Raw genomic sequence first — 21,180 nt, forward strand, 5'->3', positions numbered from 1 at the left:
TCAGCCAGCAAGAGACAATGGGGAGGAGTACCCTGTTGTATTTGTAAATAGGAAGCTCACCCTACGCTAGCAGGCCTATAGTGCATCAGAAAAGGAATGCGCCTGTCTCGTGTGGGCGATTCAGAAGCTGCAGTGTTATTTGGCAGGGTCTCCGTTTTTTGTAGAGACTGACTATTGTCCTTTGACTTGGCTTCGTAATATGTCGGCCAAAATTGGCAGGCTGCTTCGTTGGAGTCTAGCTTTGGGCGTTGTTCGGATTGGAGCCTTTAGTGCCGAAACGGCGCTCTTGTATGAGCCTGTCCCGGGCCTCGTTTGTTATTCGTCGCGTATTTTGGATTTGACGTGGTCCTGCCACGCAATTTTTTGCTCTATTAACGTGACTTTCTGTTCTAATAGGTTGGTTTCGACATACATAGCATCTAATCTTGCATGAGTTTGGCGGAACTCTTCTTTGATGCGAACCGTGAAATTCTCCACGTGCTGCATGAAAGCTCTTAATTCCTCGGGGCTCACGTCTAAGGCGAACGGGGGTCGTTGTACTTCGACCGGCGGGATGGGGGCCAGGGTACCTGCCCTGTTCATTGAGCCTGCATCTCTTTAATGAGGTCATTGACTTTTTTACGGAGATATGCATTCTCCTCTCTTAGAGCTTTAACCTCTTCCGAGTTACGCGTAGTATTCTTTTGATCCGAGTGCGTAAACAGTGAGTTTGGAGGGCCCGCTCCCCAGCTCACCTTAACGCCGCCCTTCTGTTGTTGCTTCTGCGACTGCTGCTGTTGCTGCTCTAGCTTTGCCATTGACCGGTTTAGCGGCGGGAAAGAGTCCTCCCTGGATCGGCTCTGGCTGCGATCTTGCACTATGCTACGGCCTGGCTCGAGGAGCGGCCATGGTCCCGCTCAGCTCAGCCACCTGGTTCGGCGCTCTTGACTGAGGTTCCGGTTCCGCTGCTGCTGCTGCTGCTGCAATTGTTGCAATTACTACTGGGGCTCCCACTGCATCTGCTGCAGTTGTTGCTGCTGCTGCTGCTGCTGTCGCTGCCAGTGTTGTTGCCTGGACTGCCGGACGCCGGTCGTGCTGCCCCGGAGCTCGTCAGTAGTCTTGAGGCATCGACGGCACTCTCTGGTGACGTGGTCGCCTTGGCACACCATGCATTTCGCCTTGCACTGGTGCCCTTCTGGTGGGTCGTGTGTGCCGCACGTCCTGCAGAGCTTGGTATTCGGCGTTGGACAGACGTACGAACGGTGGCCTTGCTTTGCGCATACGTAGCAGATCTGCCTCGTAGGACGATATGGGTAGGTCTTGAATTCTCCAGAACGGTAAATGACCCACTGCGGGATATACGGGCCGTCGAAAGTGATGAGCGCCGTTTTCGACCTGCCCAGCATTCTCACTTCGCGAATCTCCACTCCTTGGGATCGAAGCCGGAGCCTCGATTTCAGTAGGGCCAGTGATTGCCCCGGCATAACGCCGTGGATGTCGGCACGCTTGAGGTCGTCCGGTAGGGCTGGATAGGTGTTGGTTTCATAGGTTTGGACATTTATAGTGAGCTTTTCGATCTTCCTGAGCACGTCGGCGATGTCCAGATCGGGCGTGCTCGCAATCATGATGTTCGAACCGGGCCGGAGTCTCATGATGAAGTCTTGTTTCTTGATCTTCCTCCGCTGGCCGCGACGAGGGCTTGCGTTGCCTGGTCGACACGGATTTCGCTGATTTTTATACCTCCCTTGGGGCGGTAGATGATCTTGATATCATCCTCCGGTAGCGGCGGCGGACGTGGCCTTATCTGCCGCTGCGCTCCCGCCAGATGTTTTGATATAGAGCGCGTCACACCATTCGCGTGCGCCACTGCTCTGCCAGCTGAGGCTTTCGGCGCTATCTTGTTCTTGTTTCTTTCCGGGGCTTGCCTGGTTGCAAAATGACGTCGCTATGCTGCACAGCGAACTCGAGCCTTTCTTTTTTGGGTGCCGTTTGGAAGAAACAAGCGTCCAACGCACCGCATTTTCGTCTTGCAGTGGGTAGATATCGGTCTCGCAGTCCCGCTGCGGTGGTGAGGTCTCCATGGCTTCGTTCACTGCCTCCCCTAAGGAAATTCGTTCGTCTCTTGAATATTCGCCAGACCTTGAGCCGATGTCTGATAGGTCCACTCCTGGGTCTAACCGATTCTTCGGAGTCCGAGGATGTCGATGGACAGTCGTCTAAGTCCTCTGTCTGGCTGGTATTTGCCTCTTCGGCGTCGGTGAAGAACCCCCCGTCCGGGATCAAGAAATCATCGACGCCAGAAGCCTCCTCGATTTGATGTTGTTCTCCGCCTATGTCGAGTTTTATTTCCAGGTGTTCCGCATAATTGTCCGACGGCCTTCCGCTGGCGACGGTGGACGATGTCTGGCCACGACCACCTTCCGCCTCGTCACTACCGCCGCGACCGTGAGTGGATGGGCCCTTATTCATCTGCGTGGACTACCCTTCCTCGTCAGTGGCTTCCGATAGCTGCTTGCGAAGAAGCATGGCATGACGCCGGATGCGACAGCGTGGCTGGCGCCGACCTCCGCGCTCCCCTTCATCACACTCTTGGTCATCATGGTCATGACTAAGCGGCGTAAGGCTCATAAACCCGGAGCTATGGTTAGCTCCGCGATGTCCGCTTGGCAGTTCACAATCCACGGGCGGCCAAAGAAGGCACTCACGGACAACAGACTTGCCTCCACAGATCCTGCTCAGGGAGATCTTGCAGAATGCACCAACATATGCGGAATGGGGCAATTGTATTCGGCCAGAAGCTTATCGAAATTGGAGCCGAAGCGAAGCGCGTCCGCCCACATCGGCCACGCACACTTGTCATGCATTGAAATTGGCTCAAAAAGAGGTCAAATACAAATGCAATCCCCTGTAAATTAAAAGCTACAGAAAACCCAGCAGTACACGAGGCAGATTACATAAGTCCAATGCTACGTGATACCAAGATTTATTTTTTTTAGCCATGACTGAGTGTGAAATTTGGTGACCACCGGCGAAAATTTCCTGGGAACTGCTGCGTCAGTTTTCACACGGCTCCACAGGGAAAATTACGACGATTTTAAATTTTATATAAAGCCTGACCACCGAACGGGGCGTGGTTGACATCAGAAAATAGTAGTACAAATCGTGCTGACAAGTTTGCTGCCTACCTAAGTTGTTGACTTTTTAACTGTAACACTTTGGCACTCGAATACATTTGGAAATATAAGCTGGTCGTGAGTATAATTTTCCTTAAATTTAGTGAATCGGGCCTTCCCCCAGCGCCACGGCTCAACAAACTGCGGCCAATGGGCGCCCTTTGCGAAAAGCGCTGCGAAGCGAAGTCAGAGGCAACGTGTCACTGTGCGGCGTATTTGCCTGGCGACCTGCCTAGCTTTCCTGCACAGTACTCCTCACTGCTCGCTGCCCCATCCCTCACAGGAGAGAGATACCACATCATTGGTGCCCTGCGGAGTGATGTCAGAGCCACTGCTGACGTACGTGTTGCAATTGGCGTCGCTTTGCCTCCCGCCGATAGGGCGCTTTTTTGTAACTGGTGTACTACATTCTAGAATCTAGCGAAAAATTATTTCGGCATGTCCAGGCCAATCGCATTTTCGAAGTTAAATGCGGCCGGTGTAAGTTTGGCAGCATGCACTGCAATTCTCAACGTTTGAAGGGAAATGATTGCATGGAGCCACGGCCAACATGGGGCCATGCAAGCCCGACAACACGCGTGGCATCTCGCGATGTATCTCTTCTCCACGTCTGGCGCGGGAAAACCGTTTAAACCAATCCCCTCGGTGGCCGGAAGTTTCGGCCTTGCGGGACAAATTTATTGCTTCATCTCGGCCAGTGATGCATAATCTAAGCAGGGGGCCTAACAGCAATACTATAACTATTGGGAATTAATTCTTTTTTTGACGATAGCAATGACGAAAGTAAGGCGGGCTTGTTTATATTCGAAACATCTAAAATGCCATCTCCCCATGTTTTGATGGCGGTATCTTGACGAGACGGTCGCGAGAGATATAATTTTATTTTGCAAACATCTTCGTCAAACGGGATTAAAAATCAACTTAACATGAAGCTGTTCAAACTGTTTCCGACTTCCGTTACGGCGGTCAAAGAGCAGACACCAAAACAACGTGGGCCTGTGAAACCTGCAGCGTGAGTATCGTCGGGGTCGCTTTCGGCCGGCTTTTGGCGCTCTGTACCCCCAGTTGTGTGGTGTCGGAGCGCAGCAACGGAAGAAGCCGGAGATCGCGCCGCGGAGGCCGCGCTACTTCCGGACTCGACGGCTGTAGTGCGGTGCTCGCAGGCTTTTTATGCGCGTTTCCTCTCTCTCTCTCGCGCGCGCACGCACACACACACACACACACACACACACACACACACACACACACACACACACACACACACACACACACACACGCACACACACGCACACACACACACACACACACACACACACACACACACACACACACACACACACACACACACACACACACACACACACACACACACACACACACACACACACACACACACACACACACACACACACACACACACACACACACACACACACACACACACACACACACACACACACACACACACACACACACACACACACACACACACACACACACACACACACACACACACACACACACACACACACACACACACACACACACACACACACACACACACACACACACACACACACACACACACACACACACACACACACACACACACACACACACACACACACACACACACACACACACACACACACACACAAAGTGATCTTTGGTTTGCGAATGTTATGAAATTAGGAGAAGTGTTTTGAATCGTGAAAATACGACAGTTAGCAATATTCATTTGATATCCCGCATTGTTATGCCGAAGCCCTCTAGATATCTGCAAGGTTTTTTGGCTTGGACCGACATGGTATCTCGCCTACTCCTTGGACGAATAAATGTGTTATTATAAAAAAAACCTCTAAAGACACATATTCAGAAATTAATAGCGGGCTTCCCTACACGCTAGTAAAATCCTTTCAAAATTTTTCGGCGGCGACCGATTTCAACAAATGACGCCTGCCCTTCATCGAGCGCCCGTAAAACCCGCTGGCTACCAAGTTAACAAAAAAAAATAAGAATTGAGTTATTTTGCTAACATAACACAACACAAAAGAGCAAAAAAAGAGCTGAACAATGGGAATGCCGTCAGCATAGCAGACACAAAAAGCACATTGCGTCGCATCCATGCATCAGTGGAACTATGCCGGCTACAGAGCAGAGGCTTCACCCGTATTCCTCCGATGCGAGTTCATGGTATGCAAATAAATATGCACGGTATTCAGTCTTCATGTCTTCATGCAATAGCAAAGTATCAACCACTTACCCTGACCAACACATGACCGACAAAACTAATAGCTTAGATTCACTTCTGACAAGGATTGAGCGTTTTTCCAGAAGATAATAACTTTTTCAAAACCAAAGAGAACCTTTAATAATTCAACTTCCAAAAACATTCATATACAAACATGAATACAAACAGTGAACATGGCTTTTGCTGAATCCTGCAGCAATTTTCAACGCATGTCGGCACAATGAGCAGTTACAGAAGCTGCAACGTGAAAAAAAGCTACGAGTCTTATAGTAGAAAGTAGAACCAAACGAAATCAATAAAGAGAAGCGCTGTATACTGGAGATATAAAAATAAACATCAATGGCTATAAGAGGAAACATGGCATCAAGATATACTGCCCTCACTTCGAAAAAAATCCTGACAGATTGGGTTTGAAGCAGTAAACATGAAATGCACACACGTTCAGTTAGCCGCACTGTTGGCGAGGCACTTCAGGATCTCGCGTCCAATAGCCCGTGCCATGGGCGGTGGTACGGCGTTGCCAACTTGCAGGTGCCTGTCCAGGATTATGCCAAAAAAACGGTATGTGTCCGGGAAACATTGCGACCTCGCGCACTCTTGTACGCTGACCACGCGGTGTTGCTCAGGGTGCAGGACACGACCTTGCTTGCCCATCGGCTCCGTGTTGGTCACGGTTGTGCGGAAGAAGCCGTCCCACTCAAGCCTGCCGTAGAGTCTGGCCTACTGGTTGTGCCGGTTTCCCGTGTCCGGTAGGCACCAGGGGATGAGCATGTTGTCTTGGTGGCACGCCTGGTTACAAGGCTTGTCTGAGGTACATGGGCGAACGCCTCCGAAAGCGCCGGTTGATGACATGCCACTCTTGGCATCATGATGTGTGTAGAGCAGCTTCTTGGTATACGTGACGCCGTCCGAGAGCCGCACGACGATATTGGGGAGGTCGCGCCAGTCAGAGCCAGGTGTGAGGGGAATGTGGCGCATCCTCGCCTCGACCAAAGGAGCCATCTCCTTGCAAACGTGGTCCCGGAGCACAGCACCTCTTCCGCGAAGCGACTTCTGGAACGGAGTCGAGGCCTTTGTGCCATAGGAAATCTTGTCCAATTTGGCACCATTGCGGATCTCGGGAAGGTCCGACATGACGTCGCCAATAGTGACAGTCCTGAGAGGCGCGGATGAGGACCACTTGCAGTTAGACAGGTATTTGCGGTCGTCCACCACGGCAGTCAGTTGACAGGCGCGCGGCACAAACACATGCTCCGGTTCGGGATACCGTGGAAGCATCTCTCCTGGTGCCGCCGCCAGGATGATGGCCCTGCGGCGGGTCTGCGGCACCCCCTAAATCCCCGCCTGCAGGGCTCCGAAGGTGCCTTGGTAACCCATGCTGATGAGGCACCGCAGGGTCAACATGAAAACCATGCTGCGCTTGAATGAGACGAAGTTGCGCACGTTCTCGAGCACGAAGAAGCGCGGGCGGTAGTACTAGCAGTAGCTGAGAAATGTCGCATCAGCGAGTTCTTGAACTGGAAATACTGACTCGAGCTGAAGCGGTTCATGCCGCTGAAACGCTGGCATGGAGGCCCTCCGCAGAGCACCTCGACCTCTCCCTTCAGCGGCAGAGTCTGCTCGCGCTCGTTGGCGGTCTCACCTTCCATGACAAGGCGCAAGAGGCGATTGCAGTCGTCGGTAAAGACGGTGGCGTCGGGGAAGTTCATCCGAAAAGCCGTGGCCGCGAGCTCTTCTCGCTCGATGGCCCAGCACGTCTCGCTGACGCCCGCTTGGTGGAAGCCCTCGGTCAACCCTCCGCCACCCGCGAAGACATCCAGACAGTGTAGCTTGTACTGTGTCACATAAAACTCCTCTGGCGACTCAATATTGATGGCCTTGTGCTGGCCCTTCTTGCCTTTTTCCTTTCCGAGGCAGCCCATCATTCGAGCGTTGCGTGAGGGCTCCACGAACATTTTGGTCGCTCTGTCATAGGCTTCTGTGAAGTAGAACCGGTGGCAAAGGTAGTCTTCGACCTCTTCCGCCAGGTTCTCGCCGTAGACCACGTAGCACTTGCCGCACATCTGGCGCTGCTCGATGATAGCTTCTTCTTCAGAATAGTAGAGAAGGCGAAGGTCCGCATCCTGTTTGGGCTTGTGCGTGTTCTCCGAACGATAGAACTTCTTCACCTTCAGCTTGAACGTATCGGAGCCGCCGCTGTTCAGCTTTCTGTAAATGGAGACACTCTTGCCAATCTTGAACGGTTCAGGCACATCGGCATTCGAACTCTTGACGTATTAGTTCGCTTGCGGTAGTATTCAGGATACATATCCTCGTCCACATCTCCCTTCTTCGCGTACCCCTTGTTCTTGTTTTTGCCAGTCTTGAAGTCGAACTGGAAAGCATCCGCTTCCAGAAAGACGCACTCACCGATACAAAACGATTTGCCCTGGTACGAGATGCTTGCGTAGCTGCGCCTGCCGTTCTCTTCTTCGATTACCACTCCGGGAATTGGGATCTCTAGTTTTTTTCTCGGTTTTGGCGTGACGATAGGAGGTGCAGGAATGCGTCACGATGCACACCTCAGGACAGATCAACACTGGCGGGTCGACGAACCGTGCCGTCTCTGACTCGTAGGCCTTCTGGTAGAACGACGACTTCTCATCGTCCTCGCCACGCAGCGCGCACTCATCTTCCAGACTGTGGAGGCCGCCGCGGGTAAACCAGTCTTGCGGCACGGGTTTGTGCACCACGGTACACCGGTTTTTCACGGTGCTGAGGCTCTGCTTTTCACATTCGTTGACCAGAAACACCTCGCAAGGATCAGAAGTCTCACCGAGAACAGTGTCCACGCCCCTCCAGAACCAGTTCGCGTGGAACATTTTCTCGCCAGCAGGAGTTTCATAAATGTAGACGACTCGAGCCACGTACAGCGGTATGCCGGGCTCCTTGGGAGTGACCAGCACGAAGTCGCTGCAGCAAAGCTCGGAGCCGTTGACGATGGCTCGCGAGAAGTAGGACTTATTGTCAATGAAAGCGACCGGTTTGTCGTCTACCCAACGGACGTCGCTGTCGCCCAGCCTCGTCGTCCTACGAGTAACGGGCGCCTCCGCATTCACAGCCTTACGTTCGAGGTAAAGCTCGATCTCCTCAGTGTCGCCGTCGTCCTCTTCGGCTTCCTCCAAGACCTTGTTAAGACACCTCCGTTCCACGCAGCACTGCTTCTGTCTTCCGGCACCGCCAAACTTCACCATGTCTTTACATGCTTTCACTTGCCACAGTCGGCTGACTGACAGGCTTCGCAAACGCCGCACCGCTTGCAGCGAGCCGTCCAGTTGGCCGCTTTGTCGTCAATCTGACCCTCGAACAGGACTTCGAAAACGTCTCGAACGAGCGGTGTCGTCGTAGCTAGCGTGCAGACGGGTTTCTTGCGCAACGTTTCGCGACATCTCCGGCGCATTGCTCGTCGCTGACCCAACGTCACACCAGCCAGGTGGACCAGGCTCCGCATACAGGGGCTGGCGACCAAAAGAGCTTCGTCGCCATCGGCGCCGTCGTCGAAGCTCTGCACCTGGTCGATCACGAATCGAGCATTTCGCAACAGCGAGTCCTCGGTGAATTTAGCAACACCTTGGGGCGGAGGTGTCAACTCGAGTCTGTTGAGGAAATCTTCGTACGTGCTGCTGGAGTCCCGCAATAAAGTCTCGATCACCAACTTACTGATGTAGACCTTCTCCTTAATGACTTCGATGAAAGGAGCGTACGCCTCGCTGGGTGCCATATGAGCACGTATGCAGCGAACTGAGTGGTGAAACCATTCACTGCGTTTTCGCCGCCGTTGAAACTGCCCGTCCACCAACATTCAATGGGGCCCAGCGCCTTGGTGCATATTCTCCCTTACGAGGATGGGTCCTTGGCGTGTATGGGCTTCACGTAGCCGCTGAAGTAAAGCTCTACGCCGCGCTCGATCAGGCCGGCGTCGATGCGGCACAGGTGCGTGTGTCGATCGTACACAGCAAATTGCGTGATCTTATGACGCGGCGTATCCATCACTTTGTTGCCACCGTTGTCGGCGCCTCGGTCTTTAAGCAAGCTCAGCCTACCAGCACCCGCACCTCGTCAACTGCATCCGGTGGGTCCCCTTCAAACAGCCGCAATTCCGCGGTTTCCTGGAGGCAGTCGGGACAGCGTGTGAAGCTCACCTCCAATACCGGCTGCTGCTTGTTCTGGGCCTTGCCGTCCTCGCTCTTGACACGCTTTGCCATCTGCTCAAACAGCTCGGTCAACGTGCGCTGGCGTTTGCCGTCGACGGGTCGTTTGCGTTTGCTGCCTTTAGGTTTGGTGGCCGGCGGCGGTAGATCCTCTTTGTCGTCGTTCTCTTCGCGCTCGTCGCTCGCGCGGCCCGCAAAAGTCATAGTAGCGAAGGCGCAAAAGCAGACGTCGCCAATAAAAGGTTTCCGTTTCCCGAAATGCCACTAAAAACTTCCTTAAGTGATTGCGCAACCATAAATATTTCAAAAACGTTTCTTTCCTTTCAAAGTGTGCCTATTAAGTGCAAAATATTGGTATTTGTGCTGCTCAAAACTAAGCCAATAGGAGAAAGAGCCATCGTTTATATTGGATAAATTTCATACTGAATGCTGTTTCTCTCTCTTTTGCAGTTTAAGTCACAAAATTTAATGTTAGAACATTGTTTACGGTAGACCAACGTTTATCTTGGCATTAGTTTTGGCCAAAAGTTGTTCTGCATACGGAGCTCTCTGGCCCATTATTATGCCCATGATGCTTTGAGCGCCCATGGTGGCTGAACCGGCCGGTCGTCAGGAAACTACATGTAAACTCCCATAGACGGCAGCACAGCTTTCCCTCTAGTGATGAATTCCAATCGCAGAGCAGGAGCACTTCCAGAGCAACGTTTTCTGCTCCTTTCGGAGCAATTGTCTTCCAAACGCAGAACGGGAGCAATTGCCGAGCAAGGGTCGCTCCGCGGAGCAGTCAAAACTGCTCCGCCGAAATCGGGGGAACCGACCGGAAGTTTGCGTGACGTGACTTTTCGAGCGTCGCTTGCGCATGCGCTAGCTAGCGCATCCATTTCCGGTGGCTCGCCGCGTTGGCTCCATAGCAGACGATCAGTATTTGCCGCCGCCATGGATGGTGATTCGCGTCGCGCTCTTGCACTCGCTTTGCTTGAGGACAGCGAGTCGGAGAGCAGCAGTTCCGACTCATCTGTCGAAGAATCAAGAATCAACTATTTATATGTCCGTCGTCCATGTAAACTCAAAGCCGCGCACGTTACAGCTCGGCTCTGGAAAACTGCAAACATTCGGTACGTGAACTGAAGTTTTCTTCCATATTAAAGAAAGTGCTGAAGGAGTCTTACCGTGTGTGTCCGCGCTCGGCTCTTCGAGCAAGGAGGATATAATTGCGTAAACGGCTGGTGTAACCTCCATATCAAAGGGAAGAAAGGCTGCAGGCTTGCAAAGCAGACGACGCGAGCGCGCGAAAACCTCGGGCAAGTGCAAGGAATGATGGGTACTTTCTCCGTCTCCGTTTGCTCGCGAGCGCCACCTAGTTGCTCCGGCCGGAGCAAGAGCATTCGAAACGCAGAGTCTGGGAGCGTGCTCTCCGCCGGATTGAGGCGTTCTGTGATGGAGCGTGCGCGCTGCTCCAGTTCTGCGATTGGAATTCGCCATAGGTAAGAGTAGAGTCCCTAGAAGTATTTGATAGTCTGCCGTCTATAGTGAACTAGAAGACTTTCAAGTGGCGCGAACGACGACACTCGGGCACGCCGTTTTTCATTCACGCCGCCAGATGGCGCCACTGCAACATCTACTAGTCGACTTTTCAATGCTTTCTTGCAATAGTGCGAAATAGTACCGATGCTTTTGTACGCCTGTTCAATGAAAGGGGTGATTTTTTCCCTCTGCCGACGTATGTGGACCTCCACCCATGATAGAAGGCGTTTCATTCGACATTATTAGGGTTTTCGCCGTTGCACTAGGGTGAAAGCACTCTTATTTCGCTGGCATCTGCTACATTTCATGCAGGGCGGGTTATCGCGCACTGTAAATCATTACGGCACAAAGCTTGACATTGCATTGGTTAATGCATTTTGTGAAAAAGTGCATGCAGGTACTTAAGCAGTGATTTCAGCTGCACCAATTTGACAGTGGTCAGAGCACCCTAGTTAGCAGGTTTGCTTGGCCAGTAGCATACTGAGTACAAACTGTCTGCTTGAATTTAGGCTGAAGCAGGTTGTAAACACATTTTTAAGGCCAGCCACAAACTGGTATCACTCGAAGGGTACAAAAGGCCTCTGTTGTCCTTAAAATTAGTAAAATTAGACAAGTTTAATACATGTGACTTATCTTTTTCTTTTTAAAAAAATAAAGCCTTTCTCACAGTTAGTCTTCAGAATGCATTTCCTATACAAGGCGTTTGAGGTAGGATTTTAGGTAGGATATAGAGACCCCAATTGTATACAGCTGCCAGCCAACTGGCTCACCCCAGGCAATTTTTTTGTTTTGAAGTTAAGTAATTAATAATTACTTTTTCTAATTTACTAACTATTGCCTTTAGACAAACACTGGGTTTGCAGAATTTGAGAGCGCCTTCTAAAACCTCCATTCCATTTATTTCCGATAAAGAAAGCCTCATCGTTTTTCCAAGCTCTAAAGAAAGCCTGCGAAATACAAAAATTATCAGCCTGTATAGCGCTGAGACTGGGCTGTTGAGTCACGGCCGCAGCTAATTTCGATCACTCAAACCATGCACAGTTGAGAGCACTACAATATCGTAGCGCATGAATGCATCAGTCACGTGATATTTTTTTTTTTATTTCGCGGGCTTTCTGTAGAGGTGGGAAAAACGATGCACATGAGGTTTTCTTTATCGGGAATAAATGGGAAGGGGGTTTCAGAACGTACTCCCAACTTTGGAAATCACATTTATTTGAAGCAATACTTAGTAAATTAGAATTGCAAAATGAAAAATTGCCTGTACCTTTTTTATTGATATTTACTGTCTAGGGCATCAGTAGGGTACGATATGAAGGATGAATAAATGATTAAATAAATGTGCCAGCTAGAGATCCAATGACATACCATGACTACGAGGAAATGAATTTAATTTAATCTCAGCTGTCTGCTTTATTGAGCCAGTGGTAGTATTCGAGATCACGCAAACAGTCGAAGCTTTCTTCCCCGAAGTCTTCCTTTTGTTTGACCTGGTGCGCCAAATGGCTGTTAGCAAGTGGTTTCTCTGGCCTATCTTAAATGGTTTATTTTTAACCCTTGGCTGAAGTTAGCTTGGACACGCGGTATAAAATATGTCGGCTATCGTTTGGTGCCACAGGCTTAATAGCAAGAATATGCACTCAGCACAACACTCTGCAACGTCAATATTGCCCACATCCAGCCTTGGCTTCACGGGTTTGACAGTAATATATGCCGGACAACCCGGCAAGAGTGCATAGGCGCCGCATAAGGTGCCAGTGATGGCTTTTCACGTGGTATATATCCTCACTTCTGCCGTTGATCATATATGTGCGTAGTCATTCAGCAGGATGAGATGCTGCTCGAAATGATGCTCCCACACTGCCGATGTTTCTGTGAGAGGCTACTCCTGCCTTCACAAGCTTCGTTTCCACTTTCTGCGATGTTTGTTGTCCCTCGGAGCAGCAAACAAAGGTGACGGGAGCACCCGGATAGCCGCGCTTCGGCATCTCGGAGCAAAACAGTGCGAGTTGGTCTTTTTCCTGGCCATTTCGAACTGCGCATGGTGCTTTTGAAGAGCTGAGATATCTTAATCGCTGTGATGGAAGGCAGAACTGAAAGTTCGAGGGAAAAATCGCAAGAATGTGCAGACTGCACGGCGCGCCAAGCCTTGACTTCCCTTAGCGGACGCGCCCGCGGTCCTAGCTGGTCCTAGTAAACGTAACTACAGCGCCACAAGCGGCGGTCAGTGGCGTCCGGCGTGCAAGAGCATGGCCTCCGAGATCATCCTCGCGCGCGTGTTTCTCTCCGGCCGTTCCAATCGGCGCGCGCCCTAGCCAAACGTTGTAAGTTTGTCAGTTCCTCCAGGCGCCACCAGGTGGCAGTGCGCGCCTATGCGTCAATGCATCGTCCAGCCCGCTCGCGGCGTATCTCCACTGGCGGTTCTCTCGCTTTTTGCGCGTGTACATTGACGAAAAATTTGTTACGAGCGTGTCACGTAGTCTTTCATTTTTAGCTGGTTGCTCTGCCTTTCCTACTTTTTGTTTCAAGCGGCAGCTTTGATGCAATACTTGAAGGGCCTGCGAGCGGTCGCACACCATGTGGAGTTGCCGCGATAAACAAACAGCAACATGTTTTGTGTGCACGTTTGCTTGGCCGCAGCCAGAAGCGAAACACAGAGACATGGGTACAAGACTGCACTCACTACGACATAAAAGTCATATCAAACTGCGCTCTAGCTATTGTTAGTCGCAGCAAACATACTGAAACAATTGTTTTGGCTCCAGTGGCCAATGCTTTGCCTCGCTAATGCCAGTCTGTCGAGCATTTGGGTTAAGTATACTGACAGTTGTACTGTGCAATTGAATAGTCATGATGAAGCACAAATCTGTGCCTGTGTGCAGCAATTAGTTCTTCTTTTGACAGTCTTTCATAGGCATCAGTCATAAGGTGGCGCTCTGAAGCTATCCTTGCAGCTGTGTCTCGAGCCCTGAGACCGTTTCTCCACATCCTGGAGGAGCCTCTGGACGTACGCTGCGTGAAATAGTGATCGTGATTCCAACAGTTCACTTAGTTTTTTGTGTAATATTATAAGTAGAACAAAGTTTTAACTTACAAAAAGTATGCTCCATTTCACTGGAGCGGCACTGAAGTTGTCTTTTCTTGATTTTGCCATTTTCACTTTCCAGCCGTCCTCTCCTTTTTTTTTCTGTGCCTGGAGCGTAGAAGAATTTTCATTGAAGTGAATAACAGCCAGATGTGACCTAAAAAGAAGGTAAATATGAATGAATTTCTCATACTTTGGAAAAAATGTGTTGCCTACTAGCAAAATTATGCCAAGTAGAGGCTACTATAAGAAACCATTATGCATTATATTCACATCGCTGCAGCAGAGATTGCTTCTTTTTCAGCTTCTATATCCAGCGCCTTTATATCAAATTAAGAATGTGATGCAATGATCTTCAAGCAGTAAAATGAATGTATGACATGGGCTATACAACTTCATATCTTGGATCACCCGTGTTCTCCCTGCTGTCGTATTCTAGTGATCATCCTTAGTCCAAGTGATCAAGTGAACCTTGGGCATTCTTTCAGTTTCAATACATTAGCTTCGGGACATTCGAGACGGTTCTAGAGGGGTCAGGAACTTGCACTGATAACTTCCAATTCTTTAAAAACTACCTTTGTCTTGGGACTGCACTAAGATGAGGAGTACAAAAGAGAGACAAGGTGTTTTTCGAGCCAGCCCTCCATGCTTGCCCTCAACTTTATGTCATTGCAGTGTCTCAGCTCATGTCATTTCTGTCTGTATGTATTCCTGGTGCACTGTTCTTTATCTCATCCCATCTGCCTATTCGAATATAACAGCAATGACTTTCAGAGGACCCTTGGGTGGCCTGTGTAGTATGTCTATAGCCTCCTATCTCACTTTTTCCATGGAAGGGGATTGCAGAATGGCTAGTGCTACCATTAAAGCTCAGCTACTTTGGTCATCTGATGAGAAGAGAGGAGTCGCTGGAGAAAGATTTGATGTTGGGAAAGGTTGAGGGTCACCGGAGAAGGGGTAGGCAGCGAACGCGATGGTTAGATGGCATCCTCGAGGCACTGCAGATGAAATTATGTGATGTTAGGAAGATAGTGAGAGACCGGAAAGCGTGGCGTGACATGGTCAATAGGGTCACGAAGAGTCGGACACGACTGAACGACTGAACTGAACTGAGTGCTACCATCCTACCAAATATGTTTTTACCATATTATATGAAGCATACTTGAATGTCAGAAGTGTGCACTGCAGTCTCCTCCAATTGTATGATAACTACCTTTGACAAGGCAGTGTTTCAAGTTTCGAAAAGAAAGACACAAGATAAGTTCAGCTAATTTCACAGCAGTGTATTTACTATCAGAATGGAAGGATTGTGGCAGCTGGCTCATAAGGTGCATTGAGTGCCTACTTTATGCAGAAGTTGAGATTGAGTTACGTGGTGGGCACTTTTTTTTGGCAGATGTCAGGGTCAACTCCTGTGAATCGCAATTGTAGGGTCTCGTTTTACCTGGCCTGATAACATAAGAGCTCCAGATCAAGCACTGCACTAAGGAGACTGAAGTCAAGCCCAACTTCCATAAAAAGAAGGCGCCAAATACGTCCATTAACACAGCAGCTTCTCCTTCCTCACATTTAAAAAAAGAAAAACAAAACTTGAACTCTTTCTCTAAACCTCAGCGCTACACCATGAGAAAGACTGTTTTGAGGTGCTTGAAATTGGTCACAAAGCAATTTTTCAGCCCTCCAGGGCTATTCCATAGCACAAACTAAAAGCGATCTGCTTAGTTGCAAGTTCCAATGGGCTGATTGCCAAGTTGAAGAATCAAAAGGAACAAAAGGAAATGAAGCAAATGAAGCACAAGCTTTCATATGTGAACTTCTGTTTTTCGTTTTCGCTCTGTGTTCTATTTCCTTTGGCCTCTGTTCCTTCTATAATGGCAATATTATGTAGTACATACATTAAAAGCTTCATGCAAGGATTTATCGTTTGCACATGCCATGCAGAAAAGTTGGACTACATAGTCACACTGGAGTGAAAAATAATGTCTTAGTCTTCTGCTTCATTTAACTTACCTTACTTGGATCTCACCATCCGAGTATACAATTGATTTGGGAGCGAACCTGATGACAAAGTTGTGAAAAGATGCAAGGGAAGATGTTAGGGCTTTGGGAGACAGTTGTCGAGTGTCAATCAAAAACCGGGAGTTCTTCAGAATGGAGTTCAGCTTCTTGAAAGCACATTAATCTGTTAAAAATATATGCATAACAAAAATATATATAAATATTTGGCTGATGAGTTGCAGTGCTGGTGTGTGTTCTAGTCAATCGCTGATGCTGAACCTGCTTACAGCTGCTGCATTGCAGCTGAAAACAGTTTCAGCATGATACTCATAAAAAGACCCCAGGTCTTGTACTACTATATTACTGTGAAAAGAAATCTAAGAGCTGTTGTCGAGCAAACATGCTGCACTTTGTCTTCTTTAAAAATGTCAGGATAGGACAGTATGGAAAATCCCTTTGTATTTGCGTTCAATACTGGCATGTATAACCAAGCTGCCTCAGTATTAAAATATCTTGCAGTCTCAGCACTCACATTTACATTATTTTGTTTCTTCACTTCATTATGGGTTTCTTTCTCGGCTATGTCATATGTGAACTCGCTGTTATGTGCGGATGTGTAGAAAGTTTTTTCCGTGAAGTTCTATTTGATTACCTATCTCTTAAATTTATCATTGGTTGACAAATGCCACAAATGTGAGCCGTGCACCTTCCAAACAACACCAAAAAGAAAACTTTACAAAAAAAAACCTATACAAAACAGATTACCTCTGCTCATCCATTGCTTGTTTGCAAGGAGCTCATGCAGGCATTTGCTGTATGGTCTATCATGGCCATCATGCTTATTGCATATGTGGTTCAACAGGTTGCATCACATGCTGATGACCAGGTCACCATCACCCTGGCCCAGGGCAGCAACATAGTAAACATGACTTGTGATTGTCTGGATCCATGGTTCTATTGCTTCACAGCCCTTCGACCTGCTCACAGCTTTCAGCTTCTTAAATGCAGTATCGAATAATGTTATTACCATGTGTTTGCCCAAATTATTAAAGCAAGCAACTGCACGCATATTTAGTAATGTGCCAGGCATCAAAGTAGTGCTGTATGGGCGATTTGCTGCTCTTGCAATATGTCCGGATAGCTGGGTGGCAGTCTGTAGATAGATGAAATTGAAGACTCATTACATAATGTATGTCAGCAAATATACCTCTTCCCCAATGGTTTGCAACAATGAAACATTTTGTAATTCAATTTTTTGTGTTATATAATGATTAATTTGATTCTTTTTATGTATAGACATGCAAGCAGCACTTGCTGAGGGCCCTCTTGATGAGGTTGAAAATAACTTCTCCTAATAATATGCAGAAATTGTCGTCTTTTGTTAAAGACTGAACTGAGACTCTAAGTTAAGGCCAGGCACCATGCTCGCGCTATTGGGCACTGCAGCTGACTTCACATAGTTAATATGAATTGCAGCTTGCCAATTTTCGTATAGCAGCATTGCCTTACCTCTGCTATTCTTACCTGTTCGCATTGTAGAATATGGTCAGTCTGAATGACATCAACGTTGTCTGTGCAGTACTTGGCGCTGTAGCCCGGGGAGTCGTAATGCCCATCTCCGGCAAGGTCCACTTTCATTCTATCCAGCTGGCTGATGATCTGCACACGCTGTTCCTGAAAAAGCTGGAACAAAAATAAATGTGCATTTGTGAGCCACTTGTAACATTGCGCCAAACTGTGTCACTCGATCGTTGCACCACTGCATGCGCGCGCTGTTTTTTTATTATTATTATTACGCAAGCTTACCATAAGGCATATTATAAGAACCCTTGCAAATTATTTCCTGTTATGAACTGGAGAAGGCTCCTGCACTTATTGTTGTCGGCGAGCCATTTGGAGAAGTCCTCTTCCCTGTTGTGGTTTATCTCCCCCCTTTCCGCAGGAAAAATCTAGTTGTGTATAACTCCTTTCTATGCTCCTGTCAAAACACTTCCGATCGGCAGCTGATCGCTTAGGGATAAAGAGGCACAACTTTGAGCGACTAAGCCAGTTCACGCGAGTGATAACGTTTCAAATCGCGACCCCCCCCCCCCCCCCCCTCCTGCTGAAGGGTAAAGCCTGTTGGCACTTTTTTTTTTCTGTTTCCATCTCTTCATTCTTGACAGTGTCACTCCTTTCTTCTCTTTTTTCGTTCTTTTATCAGCCGCCCATATCGGTTTTCACGTGTTTCTTTCCTGGCCGCATCGGTTGGTGAACTTGGACGCGGCTCCATCCGCGCGACATTTAAGGGTGCGCTCTGTACAAACACCACACGGCATAAAGAAAAAAAGAAGGCTACAGGGTGGGAGTCATGCTGCGATAATAATCGGGCACCGAACAAAGTTTGTTTACTTCCTGTTGACGCGCGCTTTCGCTGTTTTCCCGCAGTCAGCTGACGCCGAACCGCGGCTGACAAACTACACCACAGCGCACAACTACGCAGTCCCCTTCTCCTCATCCCCTTCCTTTTTTTTTTTCCTTTACAATCGATCGTTATCTTTCACGAAGGAGCATCGTATAGTCAAAAGCAAGAGGAGCCTAAACACGAAGGTTTCAAGTTTCGGGCAAGGTGCACGAGATAGTTTCCCTCCGCAACGCCCGGAAGACCGTTCTCTGCGATCTCGATTCTGAATTTCTAGTCTTTCGCTAACATCTCATACCCTTGCTGCGGTACGGATATTATGGACCCCGAGCTCGAAAAGCGACTTCGGTGAATGAGTACCGAGATGGGACTCGACCCCCATAAGTACACGCCGTTAAAGAATCCGCTGCTGAACCCCCGACGACGATAGTATACGGCTTATATGGGTGCATTTGTGCGTGGGGTCGACTAGCGTAATAGTAAAAAATATCAAAATCCCATCGTAAGCTCGCCAGTGTTTTATTTTGAGCAGTGTAATTCACAGTGATCATGACAAGTCTTGCTTATGCATGCCACAACGCCGAGCAAGATCGCCTGAGTTAAAAAAACAATCCACACTGTACTGTGATAACGCGTCTAAAGCTAATATTATCACAATCTTTACATTTTACACTTACCGGCTGTGTTGGAAGAAGCAGCGTTGGTACCGCTCCTTCACGCAGACTCAGTCTTGTTGGGATCCCGCAAATCTCGAACCACATCCGTGTAAAACAAATGTGGATAAACGCTTTCTTCACCGATGCTGGCTATCCGATGAGCTGTAGCCACTGTTTCCGGAGGTTGGCGTTTTGAAGCACTTTATGCAGAATGTTTTTCCTGCCGTCACTAGCAATACCTTCGCAGCCAGGGACTGCACACTGTAACAACCTCTCGCTCATGTCCCGTCAAAACAACAATTCAGCGCTTCGATAACTGCCTTCGTGAACTCAAGAGTGTGGCCAGGCTGTCCCAGAACTGTCCTGCACCTGTCACGCACACGACGTAACACAAAATCGAAGGTGAGGTCAACGCCAGGGATGTATAGCGTCGCAATAAAGCTTCCAAGTTCTGCCGAAGGGAGATGAGGATGAAGAAGACGACGAGAGGCCCTCGGCGGCACGTCGGCAATAAAGCGCGTCTAAACGGAAGTTGCGGGGTGCGTTGCTAAGCAAAAAAAAAAGTAAAAGCGCAAATGCGTCAGTTGTGACGTGTCAGTGGGCGAGGCCGTGGAGGAGGGCCAGCCTTTGCGCGCGCCAAAAAGTTGAAAGGAGGAAAGCCGTGAAGACGCAGATATTCAAAATTTGATTGCAAATAACTTTGCTTCCAAATGCCGCATTTAAAAAATTCTTGCGGGAAGGTTATCTTACATCGACATTCTTCCACATACTGGGCATAGGGAAACTGTATCGCTATAGTTGTTTAGAGCCTACGTCTGTTATACACGTACGTGCGTCAGTCGCGAGACAACATATAAATATTCTGTCTTTCAACCGATTTATTTGTTTTGAACGAAGCTAGAACAGCTCACTCCACTAGACAACTGCAATTTTATCTATATGCGTAAATTTTGTTCCTTACTCTGAATCTGAGACGCGCCATGAATTTTCGCCGGTGCCTCTTTTGCTCTAAACGAAAACGGAAGCGGTTGACAGAATCTCTAGCCAACAGTTTACCATGCACTCACGTCACGTCACGCTGCACCTGCAGCCTTCGAAAGAACACTGCATAGCCTGATAATTTATTTCTGTACAAAAGCTAAGGGCAAAAAATGTTGAAGTGTACCAGCTTCATTCGACCGCGCTCGGCCGCATTGACGAAGGCGCGCGCGCGCGTGAACGGTGTTGACAATATTTTATTCCTCGTACACGATAAATCTTAGACGCTGATTACGGCATCTTTGTATAAACTATAAGGGGTGAAATGTCAGGACCTGCCGGTTGCAACTGAGGCGGGCGGAGCGAAGAGCGAGCGCGCATTTCCCTTGCGCGTAAACGGCGGTAGCAGAGGCGCAGCAGTGGGGTGGTGGCGACCCCACCGAGGTGCGGCGGGCGGTGGAAACAGACCCCATTGGTGAGGCCGTAATATGGGCCTAGTGCGCTGGTATGGAGGCGCCACTGCTCCGGAACAAGTGGCACCACCTCCCGCCGACGCACCCGTATGTGGTACGTCTGCTGGTCGGAGGGAGGCGGTGGAGTGAAAACGAAGTCTACGCTTCTCGACAGCAAACTTGTTAGAACAAAACTTTCTTCAGCAATTTCCTGTCTCGTACCACGTGCGCACGTAAGAGACATGTGTACCATGTGTTTGTGTTGAAAAATAAATCAAAATCAAAGCAAAGAAAGCCGCTCCTTGTTCATGTCGTCTGGTAGAAGGCCGCCGGCGCTTGGGGCGCAGCGCATCGTCGGCGCGCGAGCGCTTCTGCCGGTGGCTCATCGTTTTTTTTTTTTTTTCTTTTTAATGTAGGAATTTGGAATCCGCGCAATTTGGCAGTTTGAAAGTAAGTAGATAAATAAAACAAAAACTAAGCCAGTGTGCAATGC

The 21,180-nt window shown here is 48.9% G+C and overlaps 1 pseudogene; it reads right to left on the reverse strand.

Moving 5' to 3' along the window:
• Nucleotides 1-5,844: 5,844 nt before the first annotated feature.
• Nucleotides 5,845-9,797, reverse strand: LOC146184605 (DNA (cytosine-5)-methyltransferase PliMCI pseudogene; annotated as a pseudogene).
• Between the last annotated feature and the right edge of the window lie 11,383 nt (nt 9,798-21,180).

The sequence above is a fragment of the Amblyomma maculatum genome, chromosome 7, assembly GCF_055883805.1.
Source record: "Amblyomma maculatum isolate TAMU_Amacu chromosome 7, ASM5588380v1, whole genome shotgun sequence".
Taxonomy (NCBI): Eukaryota; Metazoa; Arthropoda; class Arachnida; order Ixodida; family Ixodidae; genus Amblyomma; species Amblyomma maculatum.